The 24,917-nt window shown below is 28.5% G+C and overlaps 1 protein-coding gene across 5 annotated transcripts in view; it reads left to right on the top strand.

Annotated features, from left to right (window-relative positions):
• Positions 1–9,080: 9,080 nt before the first annotated feature.
• The window catches only part of LOC107436941 (cAMP-dependent protein kinase inhibitor gamma), a 95,911-nt gene continuing 80,074 nt past the window's right edge, over positions 9,081–24,917 (top strand). Inside the window, exon 1 of one of the 5 annotated variants that reach the window (XM_071177437.2) lies at positions 9,081–9,236. The gene's annotated coding sequence lies outside the window, so the exon portion shown is untranslated. The remainder of the gene's footprint in view (positions 9,237–24,917) is intronic. The other 4 variants (XM_043049895.3, XM_071177438.2, XM_071177439.2 and 1 more) reach the window with 4 other exon arrangements.

Here is a 24,917-nt window from a genome sequence, read left to right as displayed (position 1 = left end):
TAATTATGCGGTGTTCTACTAAAAACCGTGTCTTTACGGTAAGTCCACTGTGGGACCCCTACAGGGGGCACAACATAACAAAAACATATTGAACATAGAGAGATAAACTGCACGCTTGCCCGAGACGAGATTCGAACCCCGGATTTACCTCCTACGAGGTCAACTTTTGACCACCATGCAAGCTGGTCGGCATAATTTGTCATTTATTTTCGATCGTCTAGTCTTCATCCTAATTTCGTCATTCGAGTGAACAATCTCCCGAAATGAAGTTTCGAGTTGATGAAACATTTTCGTCATATATTTGAGAGATCACGTTTCGTTACAAATCACGTGATTTTCAGACGACATGATACTCAAAATTTAAGAAATGCTATTACGACTAAGTATTGCTGAAACGTCAAAATTGAGAGTTTTATTTCTCAGTTATATTTATTTAATCAAAGTGATTCAGAGACTTTACCATAATTTTAAATCTGAAAATTACGATACATCATATATTTTGTTCCGCAACATGTTCCGGTAAGAATGAATTTCACTGCAAAAAGTCCGGGCACCTTGAGTGCCGGTACTTTTTACCGCTATTTGACCCGGAATTTCTTACAGTGTAGTTTCTATGTAATGAAACTATGTAATTATGGCAAATTTAAAATATTTTTTAAACGTAATTAAAACGTTTCATTCCGTGCACCATAAGTACAAAAAACGTGTGTTGTTTTTACTGGGCTGTACTGTGTTTGTAATAGGATTGTAAATATAGTACAGCCAAGTCAATTATGTTTGAATAATTTTTTAAAGTGTTTCTAAATATAATGAGTGTAATATGGAATATTCAACACAATTGCGTCCTTTAAAAAAGCATTTAAACCCTACATTTGGAAGACAAAAAATGGATTCCACTTAAGTTTGAGATAACTCAGTTCAGTTATTCCAAATACTTCGTAATATTTATTCGTGCATTTTAGTCCATTCGAAAAATCATCTTTTACTGAAAATTACTTCCCAAATCGAACATAAAAGTGAAATAACTCTCTAGAAACTCATAAAGAATATACGAGAGGGGGAGGGATCGTAAATATCGCAATTATTTGCACAGACCCCTCTCTTTTCTTTATTTGGTAACGTTGAATGAGCGAAAATTTTATGAATTTTACTCTCACTGGCACAACATCGACTGAGGGAATTTATTTCAGACTACGCTTGAAAAAAAAATGTTTGGGTAGAGGGATTTAGTCATTAAATTCTGCGCAGTGGTAATAAAAGCTACAATTGGAAAGTATCTCATACTTGAAATCAGATCCAGTAGTTTTTAATACCCCTCCATCCATTAAAATTCGGTGTAGGAATGAAATTGAAGTAATTATTTTTAGAACATAAATCTTTCATTTATAAAAATGCTTAAAAATATGTTTAAATTTTATTTTGATTTTTTTGTAAGAAAATTAGCAGTGTATTTTTTACAGATTGTTTCACCTATCTAATCTTATCGTAATAAACTTTAACAATGTTTTTACATTTTTTTTCTTTATGCATTTGGATTTGTGTTTGTGCATTTTTTTGCCATAGACGTGTTTGAGGCCTCCGTTGCTTTTTCTGTGATGAATAGCCTTTCTGTATCACAAGTTTTCTCTGGGACTATAAATTGTTGTTGTTTTTATTTACAATTACAATTATAACAAGGACATGTTGATTACCATAAAGCAGTTTGCAGAATTTGATAAAATCAGTTCGCAAGATCCGGAATAATAAAATCAGACAAGGTTAATGCTTTCAAAAAAGTTTTTTTAAAAGCATTAAAACCTGGGATGGCAATGTTCAGGTAAAGATAGCATTCCACCAAGTGTATTTATGAATATTTTTACAGTAAATATACAAATATTCTTTATTCTTTGCAATTCTTATCGAGTCAAATGAATTACATTTTGAAAAATACATATTTCCTTTGTCATCTTCCTGGTATGATGGGGAAAAAACATGAACTGAAAGGCAATTTCATTTTCTTCAAGTCGGCCTTAAAATCTAACTAACTGCAGCAGTTCTTTGTAAGTGTCTATTGTAATGTTTCATGAAGAGCTGCTAAACTGTTAATATTTTGAAAGCATGTTGGAAAAAAGAAGTTCACTGCCTTATTATCGGACGAACTTCTCCTGGTTGAAGAAAAAGATACCGAATTGTTCTCTTTTCACAATTTTAACAATTTTTCTAGAAAGATGATGATAGCCATCCTTTTACATAAATTGTTTAAGTGCCTTAGAACAGACTCCTTGCACACATGAAGAAGCTAAACAGGAATCCATCTTCATTTGCGCAACAATGCACAACAAAGATATACCAAAGTATAAATACGACTGCGGTTCGGCGATTTTGGTTCTTAACATTGCATCGTCTCGGTTAATCATCACATCGTCTAAACAAGCCTGAGGAATTAGGGGCTACTTTTGAAGTAGGAAAGAATTATCGGATCTTTGACATGTATGGATCTTTGCTATGTATGGCATATCAAGGTATTTCACTTTACTGCCCTATCCTTCACACACTATCAGGGTGTAATACTCTATTCTTCCTTAGATGAAGAAGCAACAGGATCGCAAGGCACTCCTGTATTACACAAATGCTTTTTTGTCTATTGATTGACGAACTTTGAGGGGAATTGGAGAAACACTGAAGCACGGTTGTTTCCATATGAGGAGAGATTGCATTGCATGATCTCCCTGCATCAGGCCGTGATGAATGAAAAATTTTCGTCTCCGTTTTTCGTCAATCGTATGAAATGACGGTACTATGGTGTGGACGGCGCCGCGTCGATATTGCAGTACATCTCCAGTCAGGGGTGTCCTAGAGACTAATGGTCTCACAGTGGACTCGGCTCTTAGTAGATCACTGACGTCAGGCATCACTGGCTGCTGTCAGTGAACGGGTAGACCACTTCGATCAGCCTGATAAGAAATCGAGAGTTTGCGGTATTGGCCATCATTAAACTGTTCTACAGTAAAATTCTCAATTTCGCCCCTTGGTCATTTTGCAAGAAAAGTCGGGGAGCCATCCCCTCAGAAGAGGATCAAAATTGTGGCATATCTTGGATCATCCTCAGGGATGTCTCCTAGACCGTCACGAATAGTCCACTGTGCAGGTCTACTGGAACTTAAAGAAAGTATTTTACTGCCTATAAACTAAGGAATCGAACATGGAGAGTGATTCAGTGCTTGGATGCATTTTCCACAATGTTCACCTTTTCAACAGGGTTTGAGGCTTGATGTTTCACATTTAGTTTTCATCCTATGCCGATCGGCCTGTGTAGGAGTCAGGGAACTGGCCTTGCATCAGAAAGGTTCTGGGCTCGAATCCTGGGCAAGACATGGCTGTTCTTTCATTCCTTGTACTGTCTGTCCTTACTGTGAGAGCAACGTTTTCCCACCTAATATGGTGCCTCTGGAAAAGTGTCCAACAAATCTGCCCTTCAGATGCCTGTATTACGTTGGTCATTCCCCAGGAAAAAAAACTTTCATCTTCTTGAAACCTTTTACCACACCTCCAAAATTTTTGGCTTAATTTTGAAACTCCCTAAAAACAAAAATAATAATCAAACAAAACTAAAAACTTTACGAACTCTATAAACATATGCATTAAAAATCACACTGCATATTTAAACATATTATATGCTAGGTATATTTAACGTATGTTTGGTATATTTAATATTTGTTTGATTTACTGTTATACATAACTTATATGTTAGGTTGGAAAATATACCTAATACTTATATGTTAGGTATATTTTATGATTTAAAATGTTTGACAGTGCTACCATATTCTATTTTCACTCTAAGAATAGCACCTAAAAATATTTTGTCAGAGCGTGTACCGCATATTGAAAGAAAAATTTTCAATTTCCTTTTACATTTTTCTCAGACAAACAGTACATTATTACCTTGTGCATCTTGAAAAACAGATGCCAAGCTTCGAGTTTTCAGCCAATTTTTCTAGTTAAGAATTCTCGCGGTAAATCTCAAAATTTATACTATTCGCGGTGTATTCCAATCGAGCCGAATTGAAATTCGTGAATATAAAATTCAGAACATAGTCTATATATTTTTTGGTTCTTATATATGGACTTTTTATGAACTTAGTGAAAACAAAATACAGTATCTCAGTTCGTCCGAGACGCAAGATTATTTGAATAATTTGCATCCCAAGACTAAACAAGTAATATATAAAAATATTTAAAGTCAATTCCTACTTAGAAACAGAGAAAAATTTTACTTAAGTTACATTTTATTTAATAATTTCAATTAATGTAAACATGTATATACATATGACAGAATCACATATATAAAGTGGCGAAATAAAAAGCTAATTTCCTTATAAATTTCCTTTCTATGAATGGTGTTGGACTATAATTTTGATTTGTTACTATTTATTCGCTTTCTGTTCTTTCTTCTTTTTTTTAGAAAATGTTTATTTAAGTTACATTTTAGTAAATAATACCAATTCATATAAATATGTATATACATATGACAGAATCACATTATAAAGTGGTAAAATAGAAAGCTAATTTCCTTATAAATTTCCTTTCTATGAATGGTGTTGGACTATAATTTTGATTTGTTACTATTTATTCGCTTTCTATTTTTTCTTTTTTTTTTTTAATTTATGAAGCTAATGGTGGTCTATAATTTCGCATTCTATCAGTCTCTTCTAATGTGTCATGTCCCGCAGTGGACTGATCGTTAAGACACGGTTCCCAGCAGATCACCGAAGTCAAGCATCACTGGCTGCGGTCAGTGTGCGGGTGGGTGACCACTGGAATCAGTCTGCGTAGGAACCGAGGGTGTGCGGCATTGGTCCTCGTTAAACTGTTCTACCGTAAAGTGCTCGACTTCGCGTGCAGGTCGTCGGGCTGCCGAAGCGGGGGTGCCATCCCCTCTGCAGAGGATCAAAATTGTGATGGCATGTCTTCGGATCATCCTCAGGGAGGTTTCCCAGATCGTCGCCAATAGCCCAATGTGCAGCTCTAGTGCGACGTAAATGAGCTACAACAACAATCTAATGTTTCATTATTGCAAGGAATCTTTCCAGTGAGTTTTGAGCAGTCCAGTTCTTCAATTGTGCATCCAATGATTTCACATGACTCAAGGCGACATATGCTTGACCTGCTGCGAAGAGTTTTCGTCCTAGATACATTACTGCATAATCTACAGTACTACCTTTTATCTTATGTACTGTTGATGCTCAGGATAGTATAAGTGATATGGTAGTATTATTAGCTGCTCAATCTGGAAAATATAGTTCTAATAGTTTGGTTGGGAGAGTGGTTTAAAGTTTGGATCCTTCGATATTAATTTTATTTTTTGAGAATTTCACCACATCTTGAAACATTTAGGCGAAATGAAAAATTTTTGAAAACAATTATAAAATTCGTTTATCCAAAGATAATTCCGCGTAGAAAATAATTTTTGATAATTATTTATAATGTTTAATACCATCATATAACTATTAGTTTCATTCAAATAAAACTAAAATTAATTAATTAAATTTAATAAATGAATTAATATTTAAAAAAACTGTATTAACATCAAGTGTCATACGCTACAAGTTTAAAAAAATGTCTTTGAACTTGAGTAAATAAATAAAAAATATTTCATTAACGACTGAAAATTTGAATAAGATGTAAAGAGAGAGTGTGAACTAATAGTAGAAATTGAAACGGAGACAGATTGCAAGTATACATTTCTAAATTTAGTATTGACTCAATGGTTTTTAAATTAACAATAGATGTGAATCGATAATAAAGTTCACTAACTCTATCATCATAACATCATCAACTCCTATATTTAATTTAAAAAAATTCGTCTAACAAGAGTTTTATGCTATATTTTAAAAATTTCGTCTAACAAGAGATTTATGCTATTCACTTGATCTGGTTTATTTTTTAATAATTTAAAACAAAGACTTCAGATACGTTTCTTGTTAGAAGTCTTTCGCTTACTTTATTAAAATATAATAAATTGTTAACAAACAAAATCGAATTATATTTTAAAGTTGCATCAATATCTTAATTTAAAATCCAACTCAGAAGTAAGGGAAAAAAGTATATGCCATCTAAAAAAATCTTAATGAGAATGATTCCCGGAGGATATTAGAAAGATATGAAAATGCTCTTTTCATCATTTTGATCAAAGTGATGAATAGTAAGAGTTTTCTCAAAATGATGAAAAGAGCATCATTTTAAACATGGTGAGCTAGGTCTTTTTAGTTCATCACTTTAAGAAATGATTGATTTTTGAAATGCTAAGTATAATGTTTGAAACTGCATATAATAAATGCATACGTGGGTTGTTTTTCGGAATTTAAATTTTCTTATAAATGATTTGCCTTTTATTAGGGATGCTAGTAATTAAAACAACAAAAATTCGTTTTTTTTTTTTTTAAATTATTTTCGAAACAAATTTTTATTAAAAAAAAAGTAAACATTGACTTTTTGAAAATTGAAAATAAATAAAATATGTTTTGCTTTGAAAAAAATGTTATTATGAAAAAAATATTTTGTTATGAAAAAAATATTAAATTTTTTTGTTCATTCTTTGGTATATTGTTAGCTGCCATTTTAAACAAATGAATAACTAAAAATTAAAATAAAGTAATTTAGAAATAAAGCTTAAATAGATTTTTCTTGTAAAATGCAAAATAAATAAAATACTTAAAACAGTTTTTTTAAACTGTTAACAGTTTTTTTTATCTATAACTATAGTTTACTTAACTAAAACAGTTCTTTTAAACTATAACAGTTTTTTTAAACTTTTTATTATCTTAATAACTAATTTACTATTAGAGAATCTATTTTTTTTTTCAGAAATAATCTGAATTATTCCTTGAGCAAAATTCTTATTGTTTTGAAAAAACAATTGATAGCTTTTACATGCCTTAAAATGCAAAATAAATCCAATTTTTTTTTCTGACTTTGCATGAATTTCTTAACATTATATTGTTGATAACTATTTTCTAACTTTCAAATTTTATAGTCTTTATTACATTTTTCATTCATACATGTTTCAAATACTTATTTTCCTTTTTTTACGATGTATTGATGTACTAATTAAAATCATATACTATTTTATTATTCCTCATATTATTTAAAAAAAAAAAGGTTTTCAATATATTCTGATTGAGTTAAAAAAACAGGAAAAAAAACTCTTGTAAACTAACCGAGTGTCCCAAAGAGTAATATCAATTACATGGAAAATAAAAATGGGAAGATATGGAAATTCATGGTTTGCTGAGCTCTGTTTAGGAAACTAGTTAATAAACCCAAATTTTAAAAATTTATTACAAATTTTTTCCACGGATAAGGCTTCTAACTGGCTAAGTCTAACTGTAAATTGTAACAACACCATGGCTCAATTTAACAGTTGGAATGATCTGACAGGTTGTGGAAGTCAAAAACGTATTAACTTTTCAAGGATAAGTTAGCAAAATGCATCATACAGTAACTTCTTATCCCCACTCGTTGTCCGTTAATTTTTCAAATCATCAGCATCTTTTGGTTATAGGCAATAAAAATATTAAAAATTGAAAAATATTTTAATTAGACTTTACGAATAAACAAGCATAGCTGTTTTGAGTTAATACTAGCAAACAACTGAGGCTTGAAACAACTCTGGCTTTATATCTGATAAAAGTGCTTCCTTTTTTTTATAATTCATTTCACGCTTATCTTACATATTTTGTAATTCTTTTTAATACAACAAAGTTTGGAAATCACTTATAAATTCAAATCTGAAAATTCAAGACGTTTATATTTAATTAAAGTGAACTATGAACTGTAATAACATACAAAGTGTTATTTTATCATAACCTTTGGTAATCCAAATACTCAGTTCTTCTATCAAAACTTTTCGTTTAAAATAAAATCAAACAAATTATGCACATTAGGAGTTGTCAAATATTATTTCAGCGAGATATAAACAAAAGCACCATAGAAATGCATGGAAACATTTGTGAGGAAGAGGAAATAAAAAAAAAAGATATTTAAGACGACTTTTTTGCTTGATTAATTTTGAAGTTATTTTTAATAATTCCTCTGATTCCTCTGATAATTTCTGCATTGCTAATTTCTGCATCTCAGTAATTTTTGGTAATTTTCGACAGCTTTTTTTGTTTTCGCTTTAAGATTAGTTTGTGAATTCATATGTGAATTTTTTAACGTCATTTTTAACAAGGACTCTAAAACGACACCTAAGGAGTTGTCATTACTAAACACCCATAGTGCGTTAAAATTCTTTTGATTTAATCCTCTCATGCATTGGGGCCTATTAAGAAATAACAGGAATAAAAACATCACCGCCTGTTTGATTGCAGATAGAAACAGAAAGGAGTTGAAAGGCGGTTCTTAGGAAACACCATAAATTTAATGGCCACTCCTGCTAGTTTTCATGTTGTTCATGCCGCCTTCCTCAGTGATTCAACAGATTTCAATAACGAACTTGTTTTCTTATTATTATTTAATAAATAACGAATCCTAATCTGTCTACTTTTTTATTTCCTTCAGGACAAAAATACCAAAAGTAAATATTAAGGGTTGCGATTGCAAAAAATACTTTGTATTAAATATTATCTGGCTCAAGTCTCCAAAAACGAGCGCAAAGTAATCTTTAATACTAGCTGTAAAAAATATCGTTTTTTTTCCACCAGATTTTATACGTATGAACCTCAATTCATACATGATGCATGCCAATCGTTGGTTTAAGTATGTTCAAATAACGCTTAAAGGCAAAACAAATTCAATGAATATTTTATCCAACATTGTCACAAACATTTTTCGTCTGACTTTTATGAATTGACTGAAGAGAAAAAAGCATTCGGGGTTAAAATCCTTTTTTTTTTTTAAATCGATATCGTAAAATATTTTTTGAACGTTTTCTTTTCCCCATACTGGGAGCTTTAACAGATAGCTAACGAAAAAAAAATACGGGGAAAATGTATAAAGTTAAAGAATTAACTTTTGTTCCATTTCAGAACTATAAATCAAGCATTTTTCAAATTCTTCTCCTAAGCTACTGTATCTGACTCAGCGTTTTTCCTGCAGATGGCGCTGCGCTACATTTTACCCACAGTCGACAGTGTCCAGTGCATATGCCCCGGACAAATTGCTAGATAGCTGCAGTGTGAGTGGAATAAATAGAACTGTTTTAGATTTGAATAAATCTCAAACAAGTTTATTTAATCGGGATTACCTGATTTTTCTAGGTATGCAATTTACTATATAAATAACCCATTGTATGCAATGCATTTTTTTTGTCTTTGTCAAATGGTGTCAAAAAATTATGTTTATATTCAAAAAAGGATACAAAAAAAGTAAATAAATAAATCATATCATGTTTAGAAAATTACTACTTAAATTCCATATATTTACCTTTGGTAAAATAAGTATTTTGATATATTAAGTTATTTTTTGTTGTCTTTTTGTTCGTATTCTGTGCAGAAATATTCATTTAAAATTACATTAAATAATTTGTTGAACAATTTTATATTTCAATGAATGAATATTATATGTTATTTATATTCTAAGAAAATATATATGTTTATTATCTATCAACAATTAATGTTCATTATATTTTTTTTAAGAAAAAAAGTCTTTATTTGGTACAAAACAAAAGGAAAATTGTAATGCGCATACGTCATCAAAACTAACTTTATATGCTAAGTTCTAACGTTAGAGGAGTTATTTTGCGTTTTCCGAAAAACGTTTAAAATTTCTTCCTGTTAATTATATCTATTACTGGTATTTAAATTTATATTTTTCTTTTTTTTCTCCATTTGTGTGTGTGGTTTGTTGAAAAGTTTAGTTTTTAAAATAAATATTGTTAAAATATCTATACGTTTTTCTTAAAACTTTTTAGTAGGTTTCATATGTACTTTTTTTTATTTAGTTTTTCTTTAAAAAAATTAAAAACAATATACAAAAATATCTTAGGAACTTTTAGATGCACAAGTTGATGTCGAGTGATAACCAATTAGTGGCCCACGAATGGTCAATGTGTGGTCTTTCATCCTGGTAGCCAAAAATTAACTAGAAAAACCAACATAAATATTGCTATTAATTTTATAACTGTTTTTCAAACTAATGTCAATGAACCTTGAAATTATAGCTTTGAAGTACTAAAATGTCGAGGAACAAAATCAAATTTTCAATATAGTTTTTTGAGAAATGTAGTTGAAAAACTTATTTAAAAAAATTTCGAATTATAAGAAATTTTCGCACAGTAAAGAAAGATTCTAATTAATTTTTCAGCAGAAGTTAGAAATCTATTATTATTTTAAAGCTGTCAATGAATCTGAACTTTGAAATGATTTTTAATTTGAATATATCATGCACATATGCTATTGAAATATTTTGTGTTTGCTGGTTTTTGTCTTTTAAATTTTTAAAACAAATTGATATTGTTTATAATACTCTGAAATTTAAGTTACTATCTATTGATATAAATATCAAACTCATTGTGCTACTCATTTGCTCACTCATTTTGCTCACATCTTCCGAAAACTAATTTTTTTTTCTCCTGCTTAAAATTATATTTTATCAGTTTTGTCATACAAATTTGTAACACGAATCGATACTGTTTATAATACTCTGAAGTTTAATCAAGTTAATATCTATTGATATGAAAGCCAACTCATGCGGAAAACATAGCTAATCCGAAAACTAAATATTTTCTCCTTCGGCCCGAGAAAGGTTGTTCATTAACCCTTTGTGGAAAAAGATGAGCAAAAATTGGTAATACATTGTGTCATAAAATTTAGAATTGTTTTATAATGCATCCTTAAATTTGAGAACTCTCGCAAGTGATGTAATTTTTAATAAATCATCAATTATATGCTTTACTTTTTCAACAATAAAAATGCATTCGGATTCTAATTATTGTTTTGCTCTTTTTGAGTAATCTGTGAATAAATAAGTTCTAATTTTTTTACTATTTATATTTAAAAGTGCGAAGTGCTTTGGAAAGAATCTCTTAGTATATTGTCCCTCGTATTAAAAAGAGTATTAGTCACAAATAGCAAATTTATGTTTCTTAGAACATTTATGTTTTTTGCAAGCATTTATATTTCTTAGAAACATTTATGCTTCTTAGAATTAGCAAAATCATGTTTCTTAAGCAAGTAGCAAATTTATAAAAAGCAAATTTATGTTTCTTGGAAAAAGTAACAAATTTATGTTTATTAGTACGAAGTATGCTGTGTTTATCTCAATTTGGAAGGACATTCTAATAATTAATATTTTTTAAGTAAAAATAACACAAAAATTAGGATCATCTTTTCTACGTAAATATATTTAGAAAAAAATCCTTATTCTTTATTTTTAAAGATTGTAATAATGGCGAAATGTCAACTCTAATGCTTGATGAATTTTAATATATCTTTACAATGTTGCGTTAGTTATTAGATTGATTTACATGTTTTAATTTACTCACTATTGCATTCTATAGTTTTTAAAAATGTACTGATACTCAAGGTCTATACAGGCAATCAGGGTTTCCTAATTACTTCCGCCAGGTAAAAAAAAAATTACCACAATTCAAATATATTATCATGATCACACACATACACAATTAAGCAAATCATTATAGGTGTAACCTGAATAATTATTAGTCAGTTAATATCATGTGAATAATATTATTAGACTATCCAAAAATATGAATGAAGTAGTAGTAATTCTACATAAATAATAAAAATTTAACTAACTCAATAATAATTTTATTATCTATAATTAAGTCATAAGCAATAGTCATTTAATTAAATGTGCATAAATAATAAAAAATTATTAAGCAATAAAAAACTAATTTTTTTACCACAACGATATTTTACGTGTGTAAAATACATCTATTTTGAACAATATATAATTTTTTTTCGTAATGATAAAACATTGTTCTCAAATAAAATATTTCAGGTAAAAACTCTTTGTTAATTTATGAATCTCTGATCCCGCCAAATATTAATTAATATGCGTAAAAAAAGGGACTAAACTTGGTGTGTGCTATTTGATTTCTCTAACACGAAATTTTAAATAAAGATAGTTATTAAAAAACTTGCATTAACATCCCGAAAATATGTAGCAATAGCGATTTTTAGCGCCCAATAGCATTGGCTTTAATAAGAATTGGAATGGAAATTATTGGGTAGTTATTAAATCTGAGGCAGAATTATGAGGTATTTATTGCAATTTAAGTCATGAATTATAAGGTAATTATATTGAAAATGAGGCAGAATGATTAGATAATAACTATGTTTGAACATTGATTGGAATTGAGGCAGAAATACTAAGTATTATTTGGAATAACGGAAGAATTATAGGGTATTAATTGAAATTGAGGCAGAATTATTGGGCAATAATTGAGTGTCTGTTACTTGGAATCGATGAGGACTGTTCGGGTATCAATTAAAATTATGGCTAGGGTAATGATCAGGGTTTTAACAGGTGTTGAGACAAGATTATCTTGAAGCCATAAAAACTGAAATGAAAGCTTAAAAAATATATTTTAAAGGTATTTCTTTTTATGTTTCTAACACACTTCTGGTTTAAAGAATAATTTCATAGTTTAAAATCTCTTTGAAGAAACCTGAAATTCATATTCCGTGTGTATTAAATTGAAAAGTTTTTTTTTTGTGTTTTTTTTTATTCTTTCCGTAAAAGTATCTTCTTTATTTTTCTTCTGTGAACTTCGAAAACTATGCAAACGTTTTCAAGGAGTTTTAAGAATGCAAATAGATACAATGCTCAGCACTGTAAAATTATAATTTAAAAAAAATTTAATTTTCAAAAATAAACAGCAATTGCTGCTTCTAAATTAGAGATGTAACAGACAAGTATTTGATATTTAGCCTATACTGCAGAACGCAGAATGTTAATTTCGGACGAATAATGGAAGAATCGTCTGCCGAAGACAAGACATAGTTCGTTTACATCTGTCTTTCTTTTCCCCCACCCCCTTGGGAAGGGTTTATTCGATTAGCAAAACAATAATGAAGATAAACAAATTTGTGAAGGGTTCGATTAAAAGATAAATTATTTTGTGAAGAGTCCGTTTATAAATTAAAATATTTTGTGAAGGGTCCGTTAACGGACCCAAATTTCTTCTCTACAGACCCCTGCTGATCTTGCTGGGAGGGCATCATTGAAATCATTAAAATATTCTTTAAAAACTGCCATTTTTTAAAATCTGACTATTCTTTTTATGTTTCTAACATACTTTCAACGCACTTTCTGGTTTAAAAAATAATTTCACAGTTTAAGATCTCCTGAAATTCATATTCCGTGTGTATTAAATTGAAAAGTTTTTTTTATTCTTTCCGTAAAAGTCTCTTCTTTTTTTTTCTTTTTCTATGAACTTTGAAAGCTATGTTTCAGTTATAATTTGACTGTGAGATGGCATTTTTTCTATTTCATTATTTATAACTGTTACAAAAAGTGAAAAAGAAATTTTCCTGTCCTTTTCCTGGCGTCGTATCAAAAGTTGAGTACGTGTATATTCCATTTCCAATTAACTCTAAGAGAGAATGATACGATTGTAAAGGAAATTTTATAGTCACTAAATCTAACAATGGCATAAAATATTTTATTAATCAAACCATTCGGAAGTAAAAAGAACAATTGGACTTAATTTATTAATGCTTATTCTGCGTTTTATGTGTAATTATAATATAACTAAAAACTTAATACTATTCTTTAAGAAAATGTTTAAAAACATACATTTTTGAAATTAAAAATTATGTACTTTATAAAATAATTTCCTTAATTAAATACTATTTCGTAAAAATATGCAATTTTAGCTTTTAAATTATATGTCTTATTAAAGTTTTCGAAATTATTTTACATTCTGCATTTTATTTTTGTATTTTAAAAGTTTTCTTAGCATGTAAATGAAACTGTGTAGTTTCTAGTTTCAATTATTTTATATACTTCTTCATGGGCCTAAATATTTAATTCTTATAATAAAAATAGCGAGGATTTTTATTTTTGTAACACCTAGTAAAGACCATTTTTCAAGCATTTTTGTAATTAAAAAATTTTTTCTCTCTATACTTACTCTTTTTTATTCGGAAGCGAAAATGCATTTTATTTTTTATAGTGTAAAATGTGATGTCAAAATAAATATATGCTTGACTAGTTTGTCACTAAGAAAAAATTATTATCTTTCTTAAAAAATAAGTATCTATAATAATTAATAGTTTCTATGGTTATGAGCAAAATATTTAGCGTAAAATATTTGGCGCATTTGTCGTAAAATGCGATAATGTAGCTAATCTCACAGAATAATAATATAATTTAGCATAAAGTTCGAAAAATCATGAATTAAATTCATGTAATTATTCATTAATTAAACTAAACGGTGCATAAAATGGGATGTAGAGATAAAAGTCGATTTATTAAGCTTTCAGAATATTTTAGAAAAGATAATAAGAAAACCACCATCCATGAAATTAACGCATTTTGTGACAAAAGAATATTTAATTACCGTTCTTTTATTTTTCTTATGTGACTACCACGAAAATCTTTTAGAAAATGGAATTTGTAAAAAAGAAAGCATTTTAACAATTTTAATATCAAATCTGAAACATAAGCTAAAAGAATAAGTTTTTGTTTCATAAACTATTATTTATTATAATATTCTCTTTTTAATATATCAAAAATAATTTAAGTTATTTGATTCCATTCTAATTTTAATCTTTTTCATAAAGTAGCGGACAAGTTATGTATGTTTTAAAATAAATCAGCGTGAATATTATTTGAGCACATTATTTCATGCGCATGCGTGCCTGTATACTTCTTCAGTCTATCGAATTATTTAAAAAAATATATAGTAGCATTACGTTTTTCAATCATTAATTTATCAAAACAAAGATTTCTTTTGGAAGAAATTGAAAGAGAAATCTGATGCATGGCAGCATCTTTAATAAACATGTTCTCTCCCTAACTCTAAATTGAACATCATGTTAAGTTGCATTTTGAAATTGCTCGATTTTCTATGTTTAAGGGCATGGCTGGTTGAATAGATGTTATGTATTTTTAAACAGCTTCCTATTGCTTCTATACATTCTAAACCTCCTTATTAAAAGTTCACTGAAATGTCATTTAGCGATGCTTTTCAACCTAGCTCTTCACTTTAAGTTTTCTATGGATTCCAATTTTATGTATTCCAATATTATGCAAATTGCTGATATTTCCATCGTCTGATTACTGATATTTGATGTTTATGATAAATAATTGCTTCGCGTGACATCAGATAATTGAACTATATTATTGTTGATAACTGATCAAAATTATGGCTCATAATTGCTTCATATTACAGTTGATAACTGATCAGTATTATGGCTAATAATCTATCTATATTATATAAAACGCTAATACGTACGTATGTATGTATCAATAAAACCGATGATATTTCTTTTCTCGCGCTGGCAACAGTTTTCATTTTTAATTGATTGGATTCGGCGCGTAAGAGCACGTAGTGAGCAACCAGATAACAATAACCAGAGTGAGCATTATTAGGTTGTTCAATTCAGATTCATGCACTAAAAACATGGCAATATTTAATTTAAACTCAATTGGGTATAATATGAAAAAAACACAACTACTTCGATTTAGTAGGAACAACATATGACGCAATGCTAAACGAATGGAATTTAGTTGTTGTTTATTTAGTTTTTGTTATTAGTAGTTGTTGTTATTTGTTTTAGTTGTTGTTGTTTATTTAGTTGTATTTAGTTTCAATAACTTTTCTTTATAATGCAATAAAATCTGGCGAGTAGCTATTTAAGCGATCGAACACTTCGTTTGTTTATTTGTGGCTTGAAGTTAGGCTCGCAGAAAATGCCGTTCATGTGTTAAATTTAGTAGGAACAACACAACCTGTGACGTAGGCTATATTATACCCAATTAGCAATTAATTAATTAATTGAAGTGAGAATGCTTTAAAAGGCCGCTGTTGAATTGATATTTTTCTACTGGGAGCTACCTAAACGTCTAAAAAACGTTTAAGTGTTTGTATTGAATGCATTGAATTTTTTTATATTTCGCGTTTATTTATGCATTGAATTTTCACGCTTTAAAATGCAGAATATTAGTGAAGCAATATTTGATAATTTATTTTGCTAATATGTTTCTTATTTAGCTAATGTTTTGATTTTTTCACCATGTACATCTAAATAGCTAATATACTTTTTTAAAAGCCAATAAGAACATTGGTAGAATTCATCTACATAAGTACAATACTATGTCTTTGATGATAAAATACTATGTCTTTGATGATAATATATTATGTCTTTGTGCTAGAACATTGTGTTCATTGGCGAGCGAGCGCAGCGAGCCATGGTTCACGGCGTGAACCACATAGGATTGCGTAGCAATTATCGGGGGTTGGCGAGCGTTAGCGAGCAGGGGGCGGAGCCTCCTAGTTAATACATATTACACTTGATAACTGATCCGCATTATTGTTGATACTTGATTCATATTATAGTTGATAGCTGATCCATATTATTATCGATAATTAAACTATATTGCATCAGATAGTTGCTCCATATAGGGTTCAAATATTTACTTACCCTACCAGACATCCCAGTAAGAAAAATGCTGGTTCGAATAAACTTGTCTATACCGGAACGTCTTTTTTTATTACACTTCTTTGAAAACATGTGAAAGTATACTTATTATTAAATCTGACAAACAAAATTAACATTGACAACTCATCTGCATCAACTCTTTTATTTTTAATTATAAATCATAAGAATTCGGCATTATTGACAAAGAATTATTGAGCATGAATGCGAAACAATATTATTATAAAATTTTTAAGGTAATATTTTTTTCAATAAAAATAAACTTGAGTTGAAAAATGGAATAAACTAAGCTAACTTTGCTTCGAATTTATGAAATACTAATTCATTTATGTAGAAATTTTACTAAAATAATTAAGCGTAGTAGATTATCAATCGATTTCCTGCATTTTTGCTCTATTCTCCCTATTATTCGTTTCTCCGTCCGAATCTCCCTATCCGACATCTTGACTATTTTTGTCGAAATTTAATCGGTATATTATGGTATTACAAATTGATATTTACATGCCCGGTTGTCATGTAAAGGTAAGAATGGCTGATCGGAATTTTTACATGTCTCAAGCATATAAAGTTTTTTGACCTGGATCCACCTATATATTATTTAATGTAACCACAGCCATATATTTCGAAAAATGTAGATAGTTACTGGAAAACAATTTCAGTTATTATTCAAATATTTAATGTTAACGGTGACCCTAGATTTAAAACTGGTAGGAAATACGATTTTTACTTAGAAATATAGAAGAGAGTAAACTCATAAATACGATAAAATGTTTTACTTAAAAATAATTCAATTAATTAAACAGAATTAATATTATAGTTATTTTTAATTATTATGAAGGAAATGATAAATTTTGACTTAAAGCAACTTTTGCATATTGTACACAGAGAAAAAATTCTGGTAAAAAAAAACACATAATTCTGGTAATAAAAACCGAACTATACGATATTTAAGCCATTCATTTGTTAGTTTTCTCCATTCATACGATAACGATTTACCGAATATACTGATTTTTAATATCTTAGTTCTTATAACCACACATTTAGTTAAGAAATACAAAATTGAAAAATAAATTTTAACCGAATAAATGGTTTTTATGCCATTCTCTAAGGTATCATGATAAAATTACTAAACTTTACCTCATTTCCGAATTTTAACCCACAATATAAAACCATAATTTATTGCTAATTTTACCAAAATCATTACCAAAGTGTTTCGATAAAAATTACCGAACGTTTCAGTGCTCCCATAAAGTCAAAAACATGATTAGTTTTGCTAAACTTTTTTTCTCAGGGTAAGATATTTTTATGGTGTATATTGTCACATTTTAGTTGTGAAATGAAATTAATTACACTCTTAATAAGATTAACTGTGAGAAATGTCATTAAACTGTCCAAAAGGTTATTTGAATCTAATTTCTTACCCTCTTGCAATTTTTACTGCAATTAAATACTCTGACCAGCAAGAATCGATACAAATATACTTTTTACATAGATAACAGCTTTGTAAATACATACAAACAGGAAATGTTAAAAAAAGAGAAAAGGTTAAAATAGTACTAAGTAATAAAATTGCACCCAAAACATTGGACGCTGAGTCTTAACAGGACAATATCAATATACATAGTACATATAATGTTGTTTAGTTTGTGCAAACTGCTTTAAATTGAAAAAAAAATTTCAATGACAGTTTTCAGTCAAATAAATTAAACCCGGAAAGATACTACGGAATATACTAAGGAAAATATTGCGAAAGGTAATATTTCATTAACGAACTTTTTTAGTGTTTATTTAGTTTATTCGGGGAGAGCAATCTGCTCAAACAAAAAGAAAGTTTAAATACTCTCTTCTTTCTGTGTGTGTGCTTACCCATATTTAGATGCAGAGCTCGTAAAATCTGTTTACAGGAAGTAAAAAGCCAACACGCTTCTCTTTTTAATTTTGTTTATCTTCGCCACCGATTGCTACAATAAAATCTTTTTTTTCCGAGAAAATTATTTGAAAAGAAAAATATAAATATTTACTCCATTTTTTTTAAGTTTTGTGTTAAATATTGAATTTATTGATATATCTTGAAAAATAAGGTAATTTACTTTACGGGATAGAATATTTTAGTAGAAAAAAAGCGTTTTATGGAGTTTTTGAAAGTAAATATTTTATTTGGTATATCACTGCTTTGTAATTTAGTCCAAGTTTTTACTAATATATGTTTCACAATATTTTATTTTATTTTATAACTGTCGTTGAACAGCAGATCCAATTTTGATTTTAAGATTACCAATGTTTAACTCTGCAGCCTTGTAATTTTGAACCCAATCCAGAAAACAAGGGAACTTCTGGATCAAGTATCTTGAGAAATCTGTCTTTGTTGAAAGCGTTTTGCCCGTATTTGCGTTGCATGGAGAAGAAAACTATGAAAACTTCCTGTGGTTAGGCTGACGGCAAAAAGACATTAACCCATGATCCGTCTACCTCTGCAGATATTTTACATCAGCAATGGGGTTGGTTCAAGTTGGGTACGGAATTTGTATCGACCAGCCATCGCTAGGATTCGAGCCTGGTTTACCTCATTGCGAGGCGAGCACTGTATCCCCTGAGCTACCACGGCCACAATATTGTGATATTTCCGTATATTTAAGATTCTTTGATTACATTAAAAAATTTTTAAAAAATATTGTGCGAATACTTAGTGACTGAATGACTAAACCTTTGTACAAATTCATGTAACAATATTTTTCTGTTCTTTGTATGATTTATAAACTTATTTTAACTACTTAAGCTTTTTTTATGTCAAATATCTATATAATATCTTTTAGAAACCAAATATTTTGGACTAGCATGATTCAAGAAAGCTTAATACTATATAAATAATAATTTAAAATTTTCAGACACATTATCTAATTAAAAAAATCTTTATTCATTTTCTTAATGGATAAGCATTATCGATACTGTGAAATGTTGTTGCAATACATGCCGACAAAATGAAGATCATTTTCAAAATTAAAATTTTTAGTGATAGATTGAAAAATATGCTAATGTTTTGTTAAAATCAGTACTTTTTAATATCAGAAAATTTTTTAACAAACATACTTTTTCAACTAAAACAAAATTCTAATCCTAAAGTTATAAAACAGTCAATTTTCTCTCCAGTAATGAAGCAAAAGATTATTGAAATATTTAAAAAGAGACTTTTTCTCTTTTTAAATATTGGTTTACAGTCACTAAATAATTTGTTTTCAATAAGTTTTAGAAAAATTTAGGCTTCTTAAATTTTTTATGAGAGTAGTGAAATATTAGAATGATATGATACCGAAAACTTATTCTAAATGAGAGCTGAAAAAAAACTAAAATTGGCGAGAGTTTTTAGTAATTTGGCGTTTAAAGTAATAAGAGGGTGTTTCTTCTATTCCCAAGTTTTGCTTTAATGATTTAAACAATTTTAGCTAATATTCTCATAACATAAAACTAAACTGTGCTGTCTTATCTAACTTCAAAAAATACAATGCTACTTTTATCTCACTTTAAGTTTTACTTTAATGTCTTTAACAATAAGTAGATTTTATCTTTGCTAAACTAGAAAAACATTGTTTTCTCAATTAAATCTGTTCTTATTGTTTATTATTTTATTTGATAAACTTTTTTTTTACTATCATTGCCATTTGTTTTCCATATTATCATAATCATTGTTTTTACTGTTACTGAAAGAGTTAGAAATTTATCTCTTTCACGGATAGTACTTTTCTTTTTTTTAAAAAAATAACACCAACTTATATTTAATACATTGATAGCGTGTTGCATAATTTTTTATCACCAAACGAAACATTTTTTTTATGATTGCTACAACTATACGCGGACCACTGCATAAAATGTAATCAATCAAATCTTAAATAGTTAATTTTCTTTAATAATATAACGTAGAATATTGAAGTGATATGGGTAATAAGCATAGTTATGGATGATTGATCACTGCTAATGTATAAACAAAACAGAATAGAAAATACTTTTCGTACCAAATATCATGTGGTACCAATTTATGCCAGGGGAAAATGAGCAAATATTTTTTGCGTCATATAAAATATTTTTATGTTTATACTTGTATTAGAGTTTCGATAAGGATAATTATCTTATCAATTTTAATTTAGAGATATTTTTTTTGGGGGGGACATATTTCATTTTCTGAAATGCAACTTTGTATTTCGAAATCATTTGAAGTTTTTCAATTTAAAGTAATATTAAATTTTATTTCCAACTATTCTTTTTTTATAATCTGAAACAAATATTAAATTATTCGCTTTACACTTTTAATAAATAGTAAAAGAAATTGTTGTACTTAATCCATTATGTTTTTATGAATTTCATCTTTATAATTCTTCTTTAGTTAATTTGGTTTTTATCTACAGTTACTTTTACGCACCGAGATGGTATTCCTAAACTATTATTCTATGAATTGAATAGTAAAATTATTGTTATATTTCAAGTTTTCTCTCAAATTTCTTAGTTTTTCTTAATTTAAACCTTCTTCAACTAGTTTTTTGTTTTAAAAAATTAAAGAGGAAAATAAATGCAAGATGCAAAAATATTTTGTCTCGTCCGTAAAATTTCTGAAAGATTCCATCTTATCAAAACCAAACACCTAATAAGTATTCAATAAAGCTAGTATTAGTTTTATTTAAATTGGCGCCACTCAGCCCTAAAATTTGGATTTGTCTTTTCAGAAAATAGGCATGTAAAGATATTCACGCTTTTTTGCGTTCAAATGCAGTCCTTTTTTTTCCTCAAAAAACTAACAATAAGTTTACTAATAACTTTTACCTAGTTCTTTTTTTTACAATAAGCGGAAAATAATTCAAAATATTTTTTTAAGTATTCTTTATATCAGCACTGATTACCCTAAAAACATTTCGGATCAAATTATGGTAAAAAGTTCTGGCACACAGGGTGCCGTAAAATCCATTTTTACTGGCTAATGTTACGAAACAAAAAACCTAATATGTAGTAATTTTACATAATAGTTACCGTAAAATCACTAAATTACTATAATTAAATGAATATTACTGTAAAAATTGCGGTATAATATGTGCCGATACTAAAAGTCTTATGTACTTTTTTTTATTTTTATAATTTTCTTACAAATATTTTAACGATATTTGCAATAATTTTTCAGAAGTTTTTAGCATTTTTAATAATGATTTTTCTTTTCTTTCGAAACAGGTAACTATCAATAAGATAAATCTTTTGAAAAGAAAAAAAAATTTTCTTTCAGAATTCTTACTACACTAACTCCTTAGACTCTTTTTGTTCTAATTTAACATAATGTTAGATAGAATATTTTGTCTTGAACCTCTTGAATTTCCCCATCGCGTTTGAAAAAACAAGAAATTTTCCAAAATTTCCCCGAATTTTTCTTTCAACATTTCTTTTGTCATACATCATTTTTGTTTGTTTTTTTTAGGTTTATACATTTTTCGAACATTTCCAGGTTTTCTGATATAGTGAATTTTATGATAGTTTCTTTCAATAAATCTGAATCTTTCCTTTAAAATCAGTAATACTTAACGGAACCATTAAGAGAGATTTTTTGTTTTGATGTTCTCGTAAGGAATAGACGCTTTTAAATTGTACCGTGAATTGTACCGTGAAAACCTTTTAAAATTTCATCTGAAACTGAAAAAAATAAATAAAAACATTCCTGCAACAGATCATTGTGAGTCTGGGTGTTACGAACATAAAAGTTCTGCAATTTCGTGAATAATGCCATGATAGGAACAATGTAACAGTGCCCTTATTTCTCAGACAAACTGCTACCCATCGATCTAAAGCTGGGTGGGTTCCAAGCCCCGTCTGGGAACAAACCTCAGTCCTTCACAATAGCAGCTCAGTGTCTTAACTACTAAACTACCGCAGCCCCCAAAAAATGAAAAATAAGGATTTATTTTTTAAAAAAATTATTTAGCAATGCATGGTGAATAAAATTTTTGAATTAAAAATGGGCACATCGCCTTTGCGCATCCTAACGCAAAACTATAAGAATTTGCCACCTTTATGCTTCATCTTTACCACTTATCGTCTAACTGTGTGACCTGCAGTTATAGTTATTGCTTTTAAGAAGATTTAACTGTGTAAATCTTTGTGTTGGGTTTCTGTATTAAAAGAAATTTTAAATTAGATCGCTGTGTGTACTTAAAAAAATCAGATATGTTCTTTTTTTTTAATTTTGGGACCATTTAAATATTACGTAAACACCATGATTGCTTATTTTTTACTGGTGATTTTTCTCTTTGCTTCTCTTCTCTTTGATTTTTCACTTACTTTTTCATTTTCGCTTGGAGAGACACGTTAAACACTTACGCTAGACATTTAACTTCCTAAATAGACAAAATTACCTTTTCCGAAAATTCTTAATTATGAGAAAAAAAAACTAACTACTTAAAGAGTTGCTGATGTTTTTCTCTTCCGGTTTGTTCATTTTTGTCAGCAATCAGGAAAAAAATGTGGTCAGTGCCTAAACAAGACACTAAATTTCTTTTTTCATCAAAATTAGACTTTAAGTTCCAAAACAAAATTACATTTCATTACAATGCTGTTTAGAATGATTAAAACTTGTGTAAGTAATAATGTTCATTTGACCTTAAAAATAGTTTAATTATGCAAATTATTTTAAACTAAAGTAAAAGATTTTCAGTAAAACATAATTTTTGCGTTTTAGTGCCTTTTTCAATACTTAAATAAGGAAAAACATTTTTGACAGCATAATATTATATAAAGGTTATTACTGCTTTCTACGTAAGGATATCCTTGCAAAAAATTCTTGAAACTTTGAAATGCGGTTTTTTTTCAAAGAACGCAATTTTTTACAGCTGGTCTTAGTATTTATAACTTGTAAAAACAAATCGATTTTAAAAAAAGCAGTTAAAGTAAGACGCACTTCCAATTTTATGACTACTAAAAAAGCTATTTCCTTTTTTAAGATGTATGAAGCTAAAGCAATAGGGTGTCTAATAGCTTTTTTAAGAATTCTAATACTGAATTATGACAAACCTTTCTTCTTGCTAATTTTTTAAGATTTAGTACTTGGAATCACGAACGTTTAAATATATTACTAAAAATAATTTAATTTTGATCCATTTGCAAAAATTTGCTGACTGTTTAAAACTTTTCGTCAGAAAAATGTTGTCCGAGATCTTTATAAGTGCCTTATTAAAGTGTATTTTAAAGACTTACATCGCATATAGCTTTATTTGAAATTCAGCTAAATATTATTTTCTTTGTTTTTCGTAATTTTAAATATTTATTTCAAGTTTTTGATTTCTGGACAAAACACAAACTAATCAGTGTCAGTTAGATTTCTTGATTCTCCTACTAACATTCGAAGATAAATAATTTATATATCTTCAAACACAAATATTTTAATATCTTCAGAGATAAATAATTTAAAAATAATTCATTTAGAAAAATTATTATTTTGACATCAGGAAATATTTAATTAATTTTTTTAAAAATTTCAGATTATGCACACAAAAAATTATTTTGACAATGCCTGACATTTTGTCAAAAATTTACTTTACATTTTGTCTGACGCTCTTTGCATATGCTTAATTCGTGATTCATGATTCTTGTTAGTGTTTCTGTATTTATTCGATTGTAAAATATAGAGTTATTTCTTTTCGTCTGACTAACGTTTATATTTTATGTATATTTAAGATACCCTATGTATCTTTTGAAAATGCTTTTTATATTCTTATTTAATCGGGTTAAAACAACAGTTTCTTTCATTACTGTTATATACAAGAATTCAAGAATCAGCATTATTATGTTTGCTATCATTTTACTTCGAGTCATTATTTTTCCTAATTGGTTCTTTACTTAATAAGCAAATTAATAAAGCTGAAAGCTGTCTCTAAAATTGTTTGTAAAGTTTATTTCATTTAATATTGTTTGATACAAATTTAACGTTTTAAAAAGGGCTAGTCAATGGTTTTTTAAAACTTTCGGTTCCCATGCAGTTTCTACTACGAACCCAGAAGTCCTTGGTTCGAATCTTCCCAACATCCAAGGAACATCTCTCTCATACACTCCTCCCACCACATTACCTCACTTCCACCAACACAAACAAATTTTGAGACTATGCATTTTGCTCAAAAAAGAGTATATATGTGCTATTTCAGTTTTGAATACATGAGATTTTCATATTTGACTATATTCGTTTCGGAGCTATTTTGACACATTATTGCTCAATTTTGAGTTTGTCATCAGTTTTGGTGAACGAAATATTCATGAATATATATATATATATATATATATATATATATATATATA

Source organism: Parasteatoda tepidariorum, chromosome 2 (genome assembly GCF_982258835.1).
Source record: "Parasteatoda tepidariorum strain Cologne lab strain chromosome 2, Ptep-v5.0, whole genome shotgun sequence".
In the NCBI taxonomy this organism is placed as follows: domain Eukaryota; kingdom Metazoa; phylum Arthropoda; class Arachnida; order Araneae; family Theridiidae; genus Parasteatoda; species Parasteatoda tepidariorum.
Note: the sequence above shows the minus strand (reverse complement) of the source record. Positions and strands in the feature narration are given on the sequence as shown.